At 45.3% G+C, this 12,651-nt stretch overlaps 1 long non-coding RNA gene across 2 annotated transcripts; it reads right to left on the reverse strand.

The window, feature by feature from the left end:
* Positions 1 to 348: 348 nt before the first annotated feature.
* LOC115072646 lies at positions 349 to 7,955 on the reverse strand. Of its 2 annotated transcripts, none has more exons than XR_003851681.1 (4): positions 7,900 to 7,955; positions 5,306 to 5,418; positions 1,583 to 1,808; positions 349 to 1,453 (listed from the first exon to the last, which is right to left on the reverse strand). It is a non-coding gene; the product is annotated as an uncharacterized LOC115072646 (long non-coding RNA). The 2 variants fall into 2 exon arrangements; XR_003851682.1 differs by having other exon boundaries at positions 5,306 to 5,415; positions 7,900 to 7,938.
* Positions 7,956 to 12,651: the final 4,696 nt, after the last annotated feature.

A 12,651-nucleotide genomic window follows, 5' to 3' on the forward strand; every position in this document is an offset into this window, starting at 1 on the left:
GAGGGGGTTAGAGCCCCTGGAACTGCAATTACAGATAGGAATCGAACCCAGGTCCTCTGCAAGAGCAGTCAGTGCTTTTTTTTAAAAAAAAAATTTATTATTTATTATTTTATGTGTATGCGTGTATTGCCTGCATGTAGGTAAACCCATGTCGTGCAATGCCCGTGGAGGACAGAGAGACTGTTGGATCCCCTGGAACTGGAGTTATGGACAGTTGTTAGCTGCCATTTCGGTGCTGGGATTCAAACCCGGGTCTTCTGCAAGAACCAGTGTTCTTAACTGCTGAGTCATCTCTCCAGCCCCTAGCCAGTGCTCTTAACTGTTGAGCTATCTCTCCAAAAAGCTACTGTTTATAATGTAGACAAGCTCATTGAGCCATGTACTCTTGTGACCTGGGCTTATAACCTTGACCCCTTGGGATCTCACTTTGCCCTCCACCCCAGAAGGTGCACCAATGTGGTATGCCTGAATTAGTGTACCAAGGTGCTGAATGCAGTGTATTCACATTCATATCCTCATTGAAAGCAGTGAGAAATAAGAATGCTTGCCATTGTGTGCATGAGATACTTTAGGCCTAGGAATCAGAAGGCAAGATTGTCTAGGGTGAGGGTGGGTCCAAGTTGATGCTGGAGAAAGGGTTTTGAATAAAAGTCTGAGTGAAGCTGGGCCTCAGAGCACAGTTCCAGGGGACATCTAGAGGAATGGGTGTCCTCTGAGTTCAGGTCCGCCTAAAGTTAAGAGTCAGGCTGTTTATTCAGGTATAACTGTAATGTGGCTTAGTAATGTCACAACATGACGATTATTGAGGCAGAAAAGGGAGCTGAGCCTTTTAAAATATACAGTAGCTCTTTATACAAGTCCCAACATGTAGCACACATTCTCTCAATAAACTGACCTAGGTGGGGTCAGGGGTCAGAATTGATTTGGGGTGGGGCAAGGGAAAACTTAACACGGTACATAAGTAAATGGTACACAGGAAATCCCTGAATGTCTAACAGTGGGAACTAGATAATGCAAGGTGTGAAGATATTCAGTGAGGTCCAACCAAAGATGGGATAAAATCACTGTGTGGAAAATTTGGGAAAAGAAAAGAGGACAGAGGGTGTGGTGATATACACCTTTAATCTCAGGTGAGCCTCAGTGAGTTGAGCCTGGTTTACAAAGCAAGTTCTAGGCCAGCTGGAGCAAAAAAAAAAAAAAAAAGTACGAAAGGAGAGAGCATAGCCTTCAGAAGCATAGATAAGATTAAATCAACCTAGGTGAGTGCCACAGAAAGTGCCACAATCCCTGCATCCTACATGCACCAAAGAACTTTCAGAGAATTCCTGGAACATCTGGCAAGGCACTCCAAGGATTAGCCCGGCTCTGTAAACTGCCACGATGCCTGATGTTCTTTGGAGTTTGTTCCCTGCTATGTAATAATCTTCATTTTGCTCCAACTGTGAGATCGCATCTGGGAAACATGAAAGGCCTGGATGATTATACAGTACTCCATCAGTCCCCAGTCCTCCTGCCCATAGCCCATCCACTCAATGTCTGGGTTCTGGAACAATGCAGTAAAGGCAGCATTCTTAGTTCTTACCAAAGAGCGTTCTTCAGCTGCATAGGACATTGGAAAGCATCCTTCTGGGCTAAAAGGAGATTAGGAAACAAGGCCTCTCACAGCACCTGGGTTTTGTATCATACTCAGCAAGGCCAAGTTCCTCGCTTTTTACCTCTACCCCAGCTCTGCCAGGCCTCTAGAGAGGCCCATCCAGGTGATGCCATCCTTCTTCAGGAAGTCCACAAACTGCGAATAGTAGTCCATCCTAAAATATAAGGCAAGTCCTTCTGCAACGGGTACTAGTCTGGGATCCACAAATGCCCCAAACAAACAAACAAACAAACAAACAAAAAAACACACACACAGGTGAGTCTAGAGAAAGAAAGAAAGATTTATTACAGCTGGGCTACACGGCCAGGCTACACTTTCCTAAAGGGTCCGAGTGCACCACCAAGCTTAAGCACTATGGCTCTTTTTATCTTTACTGGTCACAAAGTTCCCTCTGGGGGTGGTTTGTTGTATAGCAACTGTATCTAGGAACCTCTAAATGTTGTGGGATACTTTTCCTACAGAGAAACTATAGAGGCCCCCTCTTTATGGACCCTTAAACTGGTTAGAGGATGTCTGACCTGTTACCAGGACAACCAGGGTCCGGCTTGCATGTGTTCCCATATCCTGGGCCAACTTTCTGATAATTTCAGAGACTAGAGTCAGCCTAAACTTTAACACGGCATAGCTATGGTCAAGAAGGTGCCCTATTACACAACCATCAACTACCACACAATTGACCTGGAGGGAGAGTGGGGCTGACCACACTGGGAAGGAGAGGAAGAAATAACACACAGTTCAGGGTTTGGGTGAGTGCGTCCAGTTTGCCGAATCCTTTCCTTCCCAGACACCTTGCTGCTTCCATTCAGCCCATCCACACCCAAGCTGTCAGCTGTCAGGGACACCAACTTTTCCTGTCTTCTACTGTCCTTTCCACCCAGTTCCCACCATGACCCTGAAGATGTCACTTTTCCTAATCGCTTCTGTGCCAGTATCTGCCTCCTCTCACCAACTGTAATCCAGACTCCAAGCTAGTTCAGACTTGATTCTCAGCTCTCTTTACTTTCAGACCTCCACGTTGCCCTTCACTCCCCTAGACACATCTGCGACTGCCCACATCTCCATCCCACACCGTTTTTGCTGCAGCCTTGGCTGCCATCACCTCATCTCCACCCTCCTTCCAAATGCTGTTTCTATCTTTCGCCCCAACAAACGAGTTTCCCACACAGTAGCCAGGGTGAGCTTTAAAAACAAACCAGAGCAGGCACAAGACATGCGCAAGGCTTTTCAGGAACTTCATTAAAACCCAGACCTTTCATTTTCACCTACAGAGCTCGGACATCCTGGACCCCGCTACCTCCACTCCCCAAACCTAACTACTCCTCTCTTATGATGGCAGCTGACCCCAGAGACCATGCAGGTCCCTGAACGGTCAAACTCTTTCTCAACCTTGGGCCTCTGCACTAGCTGTCCCTCTGCCTAGAATGTTCTTTTTCCACATCTCACACTTACTTGGTTCCTTAATATTTATGTCTCAGCCATACTGTTGCCTCTCCAGAAAAGTTCTTTCTTGATCATCTAATCCAGACCAACACCCAGATTGGAGCAAAATGGTACCCAAAGTTCACCTGTGTGCCAGGGAAGTGCTCAATAGCTATCTCATTAGAGGGCAGTGCTGTCTTTTACAATGGATTAGCTAAGACAATTTTCACCTGAGGCTGAGGAGGCACCACTAACTCTCCTCAGGAGAGATGTGGCTTGCGAAACTAGTCACCAGTGGAGAAGGTAAAAACAGGGATAGTGGTGGTTTTCTTTCAAGCCCTCCCTTCAAGGCCAGCCTCTCTGCTCTATGTGAAAGATTGGGCAAGACAAGCCTGCAAGCCCCAAGCACGACAACGGACCACTCTGATTCTAACAGACACGCTCCAGTAAAGCACAGCCCAGTGGATATGAAGCAGAGATCTCTGTGCTCTGTGAGTACAGAGCAGTAACACCGTGCTTGCTAAGCAAGCATGAGGCCGAGGATCCATCCCTGGCACTTTAAAAAAAGCTGACCTGTCATTTCGCTCAATCAGACCTTTACTTTCTGACCTCAGGAAAAAAGGCTTCTTTCTGCTCAAGGTAACCTCTCCCTGTGAAGTTTATATTAAATTCTTGCTTCTCTCTTAAAAGACTTAAATCCATCAATTATTTTTTTCTGCTCTTTATTTTTAATTCATTTCCCACCAGTTCCTACTAGGCTTCCACTACCTCAACAACAATTAGACCACTTGAGATCTTGCCAATTCTGCCACCTAAATCTCTACTGTTTTTTTTTCTCTCTCTCATTACCTGATACTGTCTTCATAAGACCCTCGTATTTTTCAACCCAGACCACAATAACTCTTTACAAAGTTAAAATATTTTAAAATGTCTTACTTATGTGTATGTGCACATGTGTGTGGTACCCAAGAAGGCCAATAGAGGGTGCAGGATTCCCTGGAGCTGCAGGCAGTTTTGAACCACCTGAGACGGGTGAGGGACCTGAACTCGGGTCCTCGGAGAGAGCAGTAAGCACTCTTAACCACTGAGTTATCTCTCCACCCCCATTACCAAGGCTTTGTAGTACAAACTATCACTTCTCAATCCAAAGTCAGAGACATTAGTTTTTAAGATCCTATGAATAAAGTAGCAGAGAGAATTGCACACCAAGAACAGAAAGGATATGAGTGGACCACCACCTGTGTAGTTGGCTGAAAATTCCAAGCTGAGAAACAAGATGAGAGGCTGAGGAAGGGACAATGGGGAAGGAGACAGTGCTCCTGTTGCAGGACAAAGCTGGGACAGCAAGGCTCTGAACAGCGATAGTCTGCCCTGTACCGTCTGTGGAGCTAATGGGTCACCCCAAGATGGAATGACTGCTTACTGTGGGAAGGTGGACTCAGTGTCTTATGGCTAACTGAAGAGGAGGGTGATAATACCAGCATTTTCATATTCCTAGTAGACAAATGTCAAACTGATCCTCAGAGCTACAGACAGGTCTTCATAGATGGCACTTCCTTGTCAGACCTCTCCTTCTGTAACCAGCAGTTGACTTAGGGTGGGAAACAGTGATGAGGAAGTTGAGAAGCGCTAGGTCTCACTGGATTACCCAGAATCCTCCAACACTGGCATAGCTCTGCTTCTGCTCATTGATGAGACTCCTCCCATCCATTCTAGGACTTTCAGCCTCAGGACAATCAGCAAGCCCCTTTCTGAATTAGGACAAGCCAGGTGCCTCCTCCTTTGTGACATCACAGCATCTCTGACACAACTCTGCTACAGTTGGCTGTAAGATTTGGAATGACCAGGCATGTTCACCCAGTCTTTACACCCATAGCAATCAGCATAACAGACCTGGAATCTAAGTGACAAACCTTCAAGGTAAATGAATAATGAAATGATACAACTCAAAGAGAGCCTAAAAAGCATCAAAATATCCTCATTTTACAGATGAGAAAGTCACGGTGCACACAGATGAAAGGATTCACCAAAGGTCACAGGCGGAAGAGGCTAGTCTGGGGCTTCAGCCTTTCAGCAGAAGTCATGGACAAACTCTGGTACACAGAAAAGTACCAGTAAAGTAAAGCCCTTTCTTTAAATTAAAAGAAGTTATTAAATTAAAAAAATTAAATTTTTTTTCATGTGAGAGAGAGGTGTGTGTGTGTGTGTGTGTGTCTGTGTATACATGCTTACCGCAATGTGTGTGGCGATCAGAGGACAACTTGAGTTAGCTCTTTCCTTCCGCATCGTGGGTCCCAGCAACTGAACTCAGGTCATCAGCCTTGACGGCAAGCACCTTTTACCTGCTGAGTCATTTTTCGAGCCTCAAAAAGGTATTTCCATAACATATACTAGAACATCAAAGTTTACTGTAGCAGTTATTATTAACAAGTGGATCAACACCGAATACATAATCATCATGGAACAGAGAGAAGGGAAGAAAATACACTGAACCAGGACCCTGTAAATGTTAATCTCTTGTGAAGTCCTCAATTACTCTTCAATCTCTCAGTACCTTGAGGGAGCTTACTGTCCGCTATGTAAACAGATTCTTGTAAGTATTCATGGTCTTTTCCTGTGCAATGGCTATATTTGCTAAGCAAAAAGCTGACCTGTTGTTGCTTGTGGTGTTGAGTCATTCCCATCCCCCCTTTAAAATCCAGCCTGAGCCAGGCATGGTGGCATGTACTGCTAGCTACTTGGAGGTGGAGGCAGGAGGTCGCTTGGGCCCTGGAGTTTGAGGCCAGTCTGGAAAACATACCAAAACATCATTGTATTATGCTGTGATAGAAACACTATGATCAAGGGAACTTATAAAAGGAAGAGTTTATTTAGCTTAAAGTTCCAAAAGGGCAAGAGTCCATTATGGTGGGGAGGCATGGTGGCAGAAACTAAGCTCTCACATCTTCAAGAAGGCACTGGAAGCAGAGAGCAAATCGAGATCCAGCAAGGCTTAAGAAATCTTTAAGCCTGCCCTCAACGACATGCTTCCTCCAGCATGGCCACACCTTCTAAAACCTCCCAAAACAGCACCACCAACTGGGGACAAAATGTCCAAATACTTGGAGCCTATGGGGGACATTCTCATTCAAACCACTGCAATCATCTTATTAAGGAAGAAGAGGAGGAGGAGGAAGAAGAAGGAAGAGGAGGAACAGGTAGAGCAGGAGAAATTCAGCTTAACTTCAGGGGTAATGATCCCCTCCCTCCCTCCTTTCTACAGTCTTCCATAGTCTACCACCTCCAGATTGTCTCAAGCTTTGAATCCATCAATGAGTTATTCATTAGGCCAGAGCCCTTACCATATGATCTCTGGAAGTGCCCTCACAGACTCAGAAGTATGCTTCACTGATTCCTAGAAATTCCCAATCCAATCAAATGATCAGTCAAGTCTAACCATCAGATGTGTTCTTTTTGTATACACATGATATCAAGAGGGCACATTCTTTGAAGAAAAGCACCTACAGTTTATAATCTTGTTTTCCCAAAGGCATTTTAGCATCAGACTAGGCATACAGTAACTTTGAATGACTTCCAACAAGCTACAGTTTTGATCTTGGTATGCTAAAGGCTTGATTGCCAACCCCTGACACTACTGGAAAGCAGTGAAATCTTCAGGAGGTAGGACCCAGTAGAAGGAATTTAGGTGATTGGGTGTATGCCCTTAATGATGATACTGGGATCCAGGTCCTTTCCCACAGGAGGTAAATAACAACTCCTCCATCACACAGGCCTAAAGTAGAGTCAAGTGGTCACAGACAGAAACAGGGAGCTAAAATGTATCTTTCTCCTTACAAACTGATTATCTCAGGTATTTTGGGCCTAGAAATGAAGAATTAACACACGTGTGAAATATCTGGTAGGAAAAGGCCAACTTGGAGAGACTCGGGCAAAGGTGCCCTATGGGGTCTTTCAACAGATGAGCACAGCTGGATGCTTTGAGGACCAAATTCATGGCAAAGCAATACACTGAAAACTAAGGTGGAACTTTTTTCAGCAGACACCTGTGCAGAGCCTGGTGATACCATCTGCTCACCCAGTGCCCTATGTATAAAATGCCCCACTTCACAATGAAGCTTAACAATAAAGAGAAAAATAACACACAGTATAGAGAAGGGTCTGGCTCTAGACAGGCACTAAACTAATGTTCATGTCCCATCTTTGTTCCAAGAAAGAGAAGTTGTGTCTAGTCTCAGAGATAAGGCATGTTTTGGCGAAAGAAACTCCAAATCACCTGGAACTTGGTCATATTCTTAGGGAAGGGCAGATTCTTCCAAAGACACTGCTCTAACATGTGCTTGGCTCCTCACGCTTCCCAATTTCTGCCCGGATGTTCTGGTTTGAGGGGGAGTTCTCAGGTTCTACGCATAGTCTCTAAGCATCTGTTTCAGCTACCCAAGACCCATTCCCTGACCTTATTCTCACTGGGGATGCACAACGCATCCCGGTACCTCTCAGAGGTCTCTTGGGGGGGTCTCTCTCAAGAGCCCCTAACGTCTACTGTCTACTCATACCATTTTGGGAGTAAGACCAGTGACTTGACCGGCATGGAGAAGGCCGACTACGAAGTCCCGGTCCTCGGAGGCACGGCCTGCTCTGCGTGGGGCCGTGACCTCCGTGGGCCTGGCCCTGCAGCGGACAGCTGGGAACGCGCCGCAGACACACGTGGGGCCCTCGGCCGCTCCCGCAGCCTCCGCGCCCCGCAAGCCAAGGCCTCCTCCCTGCCCCACGCCCCACCATGACCGGGGCACCTCTGCCCGCCCCTGGGCCAGCTCAGCCCTGCTCACCTCCCTGGCAGTGCCACACCTGGAAACGCAGGACTCCGTAGCAGCGTCTATCACCCGAACTACAAGTCCCAGCAGGCCGCGGGCGGGGTGGATAGGTCTCCACTTCCGAGTCCACTTCCGGCGTTAGGGCTGCGGGTGCTCTGCGCGGTGGCGCTAACACCGAGGCTGAGTGTTTATTACAGACGTGTACGAACTATTTTAGAATGCCGGTGGGGGCTGGAGAGATGGCTCAGCGGTTAAGAGCACTGACTGCTCTTACAGAGGACCTGGACTCGATTCCTAGCACCCACGTGGCGGCTACGAACTTGGCTCCAGTTCCAGGGGAATCCGAAGCCCTCTTCTCACCTCCACAGCATTGCACAACAGTTGTGCACTCACATACGTGCGGGCAATATACTCATACACATAAAAATACTAAAATATTTAAATAGAATACCGGTTAAGATGTTTTTCACTTGTTAATATGCTGCTGGAGAGAAAAGACTGTAAATGCCAATATGATTTCATCTAGCTTTGAAAATATTTTGTAACTCAGGGCTGGAGAGCTGACTCAGCGGTTCCCGGGTTCGAATCCTAGCACCCACATGGCAGCTTACAACCGTGGGTTAACTCCAGTTCCTGGGAATCCTACACCCTGTGCTGATCTCCGCCGGCATTGCACGACACCCGAGCACTTGCATACATGCAGGCAATACACTCATACACATAAAAATAATAAGTAAAATATTAAAAAATATTTGGAAACTAATATCGCACCAAGCCTAGTGTCGTGGTGCATGCATGTTATCTCAGCACTAGGGAGGCTGAGGCAGCGGGATAGTGAGTTCGATGCCAGCCTGGACTACACACGGAGACCAAACCAAATCAACAACAAAAAACAAGCATCACTGCACATCTCACATACTGTGGATCACAACTGCCTCAGCGCCAGGGCATCTGACACCCTCTTCTGATCTCTGCAAACACTGCACACAGGTGCACAAGCCCCAATGCACGCACGCACACACACACACACACACACACACACACACACAAATAAAACGAATTTTAACCTTTTATATATTTTTTTTATTTTATGTGTACGAATGTATTGCCTGCATGTAAGTGCACCCATGTTGTGCAATGCCTGTTGGGGTCAGAAGGTGGCATCGGATCCTCTGGAATTGGAGTTACAGACAGTTGGTAGCCACCATGTGGGTGCTAGGATCTGAACCCAGGTCCTCTGCAAGAGTAGTCAGTGATCTTAACCACTGAGCCATTTCCCCAGCCCCAATAAAGTGAATTTTAAAGGTCATTATCAATAGCATTGGTTAAAAATGTAAGTTAAAACACTTTAGGCTGAATTAATTCATGATAACTGTAATAATTTTGACTCAGAAAAAACCATCAGTGGGGCTAGAGAGATGGCTCGGCAGTTATAGAAGGTTCTGCTCTTGCAGAGGACCTGAGTTTGGTTCCCAGTACCCACGTGGGGAACTCACAACCACCTGCAACTCTAATTCAAGGAGATTCAACACCCTCTTCTGTCCTTAGAGGGAAATGGCAATCATATGAACACACACTGTCCTATACCCATAAAGATTTAAAAATATTAAAAAAATCAATAATATACTTGGATATAAAGAACTAAACAATGGTTAATAAGCTTGATTTACCAGGAACAGAATAGCGGACTCCAAAGTCAGAAGTTTTCTGTATTTTTTTCAATTTTTCTTTTTTTTTTTTTTTTTTGGTCTTTTTGAGAGAGGGTCTCCCTGTAGTCCCAGCTGGCCTGGAACTTGCTATGTAGATCAGGCTGGCCTTGAACTCACAGAGATTTGCCTGCCTCTGCCTCCCAAGTGCTGGGATTAAAGACATGTGTCATCATGCCCGGCAAATCTTCTATATTTTTAACACGAAATAGCCACAAATATTGATGCCATTAAATTAGGAATAAAATGTCAGTAAGTTCTAAGGAATTGATAGTAGTATATATAGCCAAATTTTACTTACCCAAAACACTTTAGAGTGCTTTTCTTGCATGTGCAAGCTCTCCCTACCCCAAGAGTCTTCAGGTAGACCCTGTTACTAGGTGTGTCCAACCAGTGGCCCAAATGTTCCCCCAGGAGAGCTGTGAATACAGCCCAAAACAAAAAATCATAAACTTCAAACATTATGAGGTTTTAGTTATTTTTTTGTAACTGAACTACGCAATTCTTTAAAAAAATTTCTAGTACTATTATTTATTTATCTATTTATTTGTGTGTGTGTGTGTGTGGGCAACGCCACATACATGTAGATTAGAGAACAATTTTCAGGAATTGGTTCTCTTCTTCCATCTTGTTGTGATAAGGTCTCTTGTGTTTTTGACATTCCATGTCCAGCATCTGGGTGAGTCTCCTGTCTCTGCCTCCTCCCATTTTGCTGTAACAGTACTGGGATTACAGGTAGGTGTCACTGAACCATCGAATCTGGCTTTTTTATGCAGGTCCAGGATGGAACTCAGATGATAGGCTTTTGAAGACAATACTTTTAGTCAGGGAGCCATCTCTTTGACCCTTTGTGTGTGTGTGTGAATTTTTTGCTTTATTGTTTTATGTGTACAAGTGTATTGCCTGCATGTATGTAAGTATACCCATGTCATTTCTGTAGGGACTTCCTGTAGCCCCAGCTGTCCTGGAACTCTCTATGTAGATCAGGCTGGCCTTGACCTCCCAGGCTTGCCTCTGCCTCCCGAGTGCTGGGATTAAAGATGTGCACCACCATGCCTGGCATCAGTTCATGTTTTAAAAATACTTCTTTATTGTCCCTAGTACCTTCTCTAATTTTTATTTTTGAAAAAATTGTATATTCACAAGAAGTATGAAAAAATGTACAAGGAGATCCCTTTCCCCATTACCCTTCATCTAATTTCTCTAGCCACATTTTGCATAACTAAACTTTGTAATTTTGAGGTGCAGATTTCATACATGTTTTGTTTGGCACTTAATTTTCTTTGGAAATATTATTTCTTCCACACTATCCTCAGAGGGAGAGAAAGCATTCTAAAAACAACAAGGACAGTGGGATTTATTCTTACGGGTAGGGTGGGAATAGATGGAAAAATCATTAAATTATTAGTATATTTTTAAAAGATTAAAAAAATTATATTTACTGTGCATGTGTCAGAGGACAACTTGCAGGGGGTGTTTCCTTCTACCATGTGGGTTCCAGGTGGGTCTCAGGTTGTCAGACTTGGTGGTAAGCATGTTGACCTGTTGAGCCGTCTTGCTGACCCATAAGCCTACTAAGAACCCAGAACCAGGCAACTTTGCTTTTTTCTTTTCCCAATAAACCACAGTGTGTGTCTCAGTGCAGTGGGGTTTAGCCGCTTGACCCTATAGATGCTCTGTCAAGGCTAATGCTGCCAGACCCAGTCCAGGGCTTTCCCCGTCATTACCCTTCTTCTCCTTCCTCTTCTGCTGTTACAAGAACTCGTCATCAAATGGACATTGCCACCAATGTGTGCTAGAAACAGAAAAATCCTTCACAAACACAAAAGAGGCAAAGAGGGGGGCACATTGCATTTAGCTTGTTAAAGGCCCGAGTTAAAATACTGTGTGGTAAGCATAGCAGGGACAGAAGCACTCACTTGACCTTCAGCCTTTGCGGTGGCTTGGTGAGATGGTGGGCCCTTGAACTGAAGAATAAACGAAGCCTGTGTAGTTGCAGAGGATGGGCTGACTAGTGGGATGCGCTGCAGCACCTGGGAAGCTGCTGTGGTCGAGCGCTGAAGAAAGTGGCCATGAGAAACCTGGAGATGCCCATGGTCTGTAAGGCCAGAGGGCGCTTATCTTTGTCTGGGAGGAGACTAGAGGTTGAAAGATTTTGGGATGTCGAGAGAAGTAATCAGCATTTTGAAAGTAGTAGACAATATTTAAATATTTATTATAAGAGGAACAAAGCTTAAAATTAAAATCATATTTCTTTTTTTACTTTTATATTTTTAAAATTACTGTATTTGTGTGTGTGTGTGGGGGGGTATGTGTACATACCAAGGCACATGTGTGGACAACTTGTCGAAGTTGGTTCTCTTCTTGTACTAAATGGGTTCCAGGGTTTGAACTGCGGTTGTCAGGCTTGGCAGCACATACCTTTACCCATTAAGCCATCTCACCAACCCCGATTCACTCACATTTCTGACTCTAACAAATCAAGTTATTCCATTTGAAACATCTTCACACATATATTTTGTAAACTTAAAAGTTTTTTCCTTCTAAAACAGTTATAGTCATTTTTTCCAAATTTGTGTGTGTGTGTGTGTGTGTGTGTGTGCGCGCGCGCGCGCGCGCGCACAGGCCAGAGGACAACCTCAGGTGTCATTCCTCAGGCAACATCCTTTTTTATTTTTTGTGACAGGGCGTCTTACCAACCTAGAACTTACCAAACAGGCTAGGTCAGCTGGCCAGTGAACCCTAGGGATCCACCTCTCTTTGCCTCCCTACCACTAGGATTATAAACTGGTGTTACCATGCGCACCTTAAAGTTTTTTTGTGGGAAGTAGGCGCGGTCGAGCCGGCCAAGATGGCGCCCTGGCTGGCTGCCAAGCCTCGTGCCCCTCACTTGTTTACTCCAACCTGTGCAAGCACAATAAGCCCGATCATGTGCTGCCTGCTTGATCAGAGACATCATCGAGCGTGATCCTGGTATGTGGCCCAATAAGCTGCCACTCTGCCTGCCCGCTATGTGTGTGTGTGCCCTGATTGGTCCTGGCTGGGGGGAGGGCTGTTGGGA

The sequence above is a fragment of the Nannospalax galili genome, unplaced genomic scaffold, assembly GCF_000622305.1.
Source record: "Nannospalax galili isolate Female #2095 unplaced genomic scaffold, S.galili_v1.0 scaffold643, whole genome shotgun sequence".
Classification (NCBI taxonomy): Eukaryota; Metazoa; Chordata; class Mammalia; order Rodentia; family Spalacidae; genus Nannospalax; species Nannospalax galili.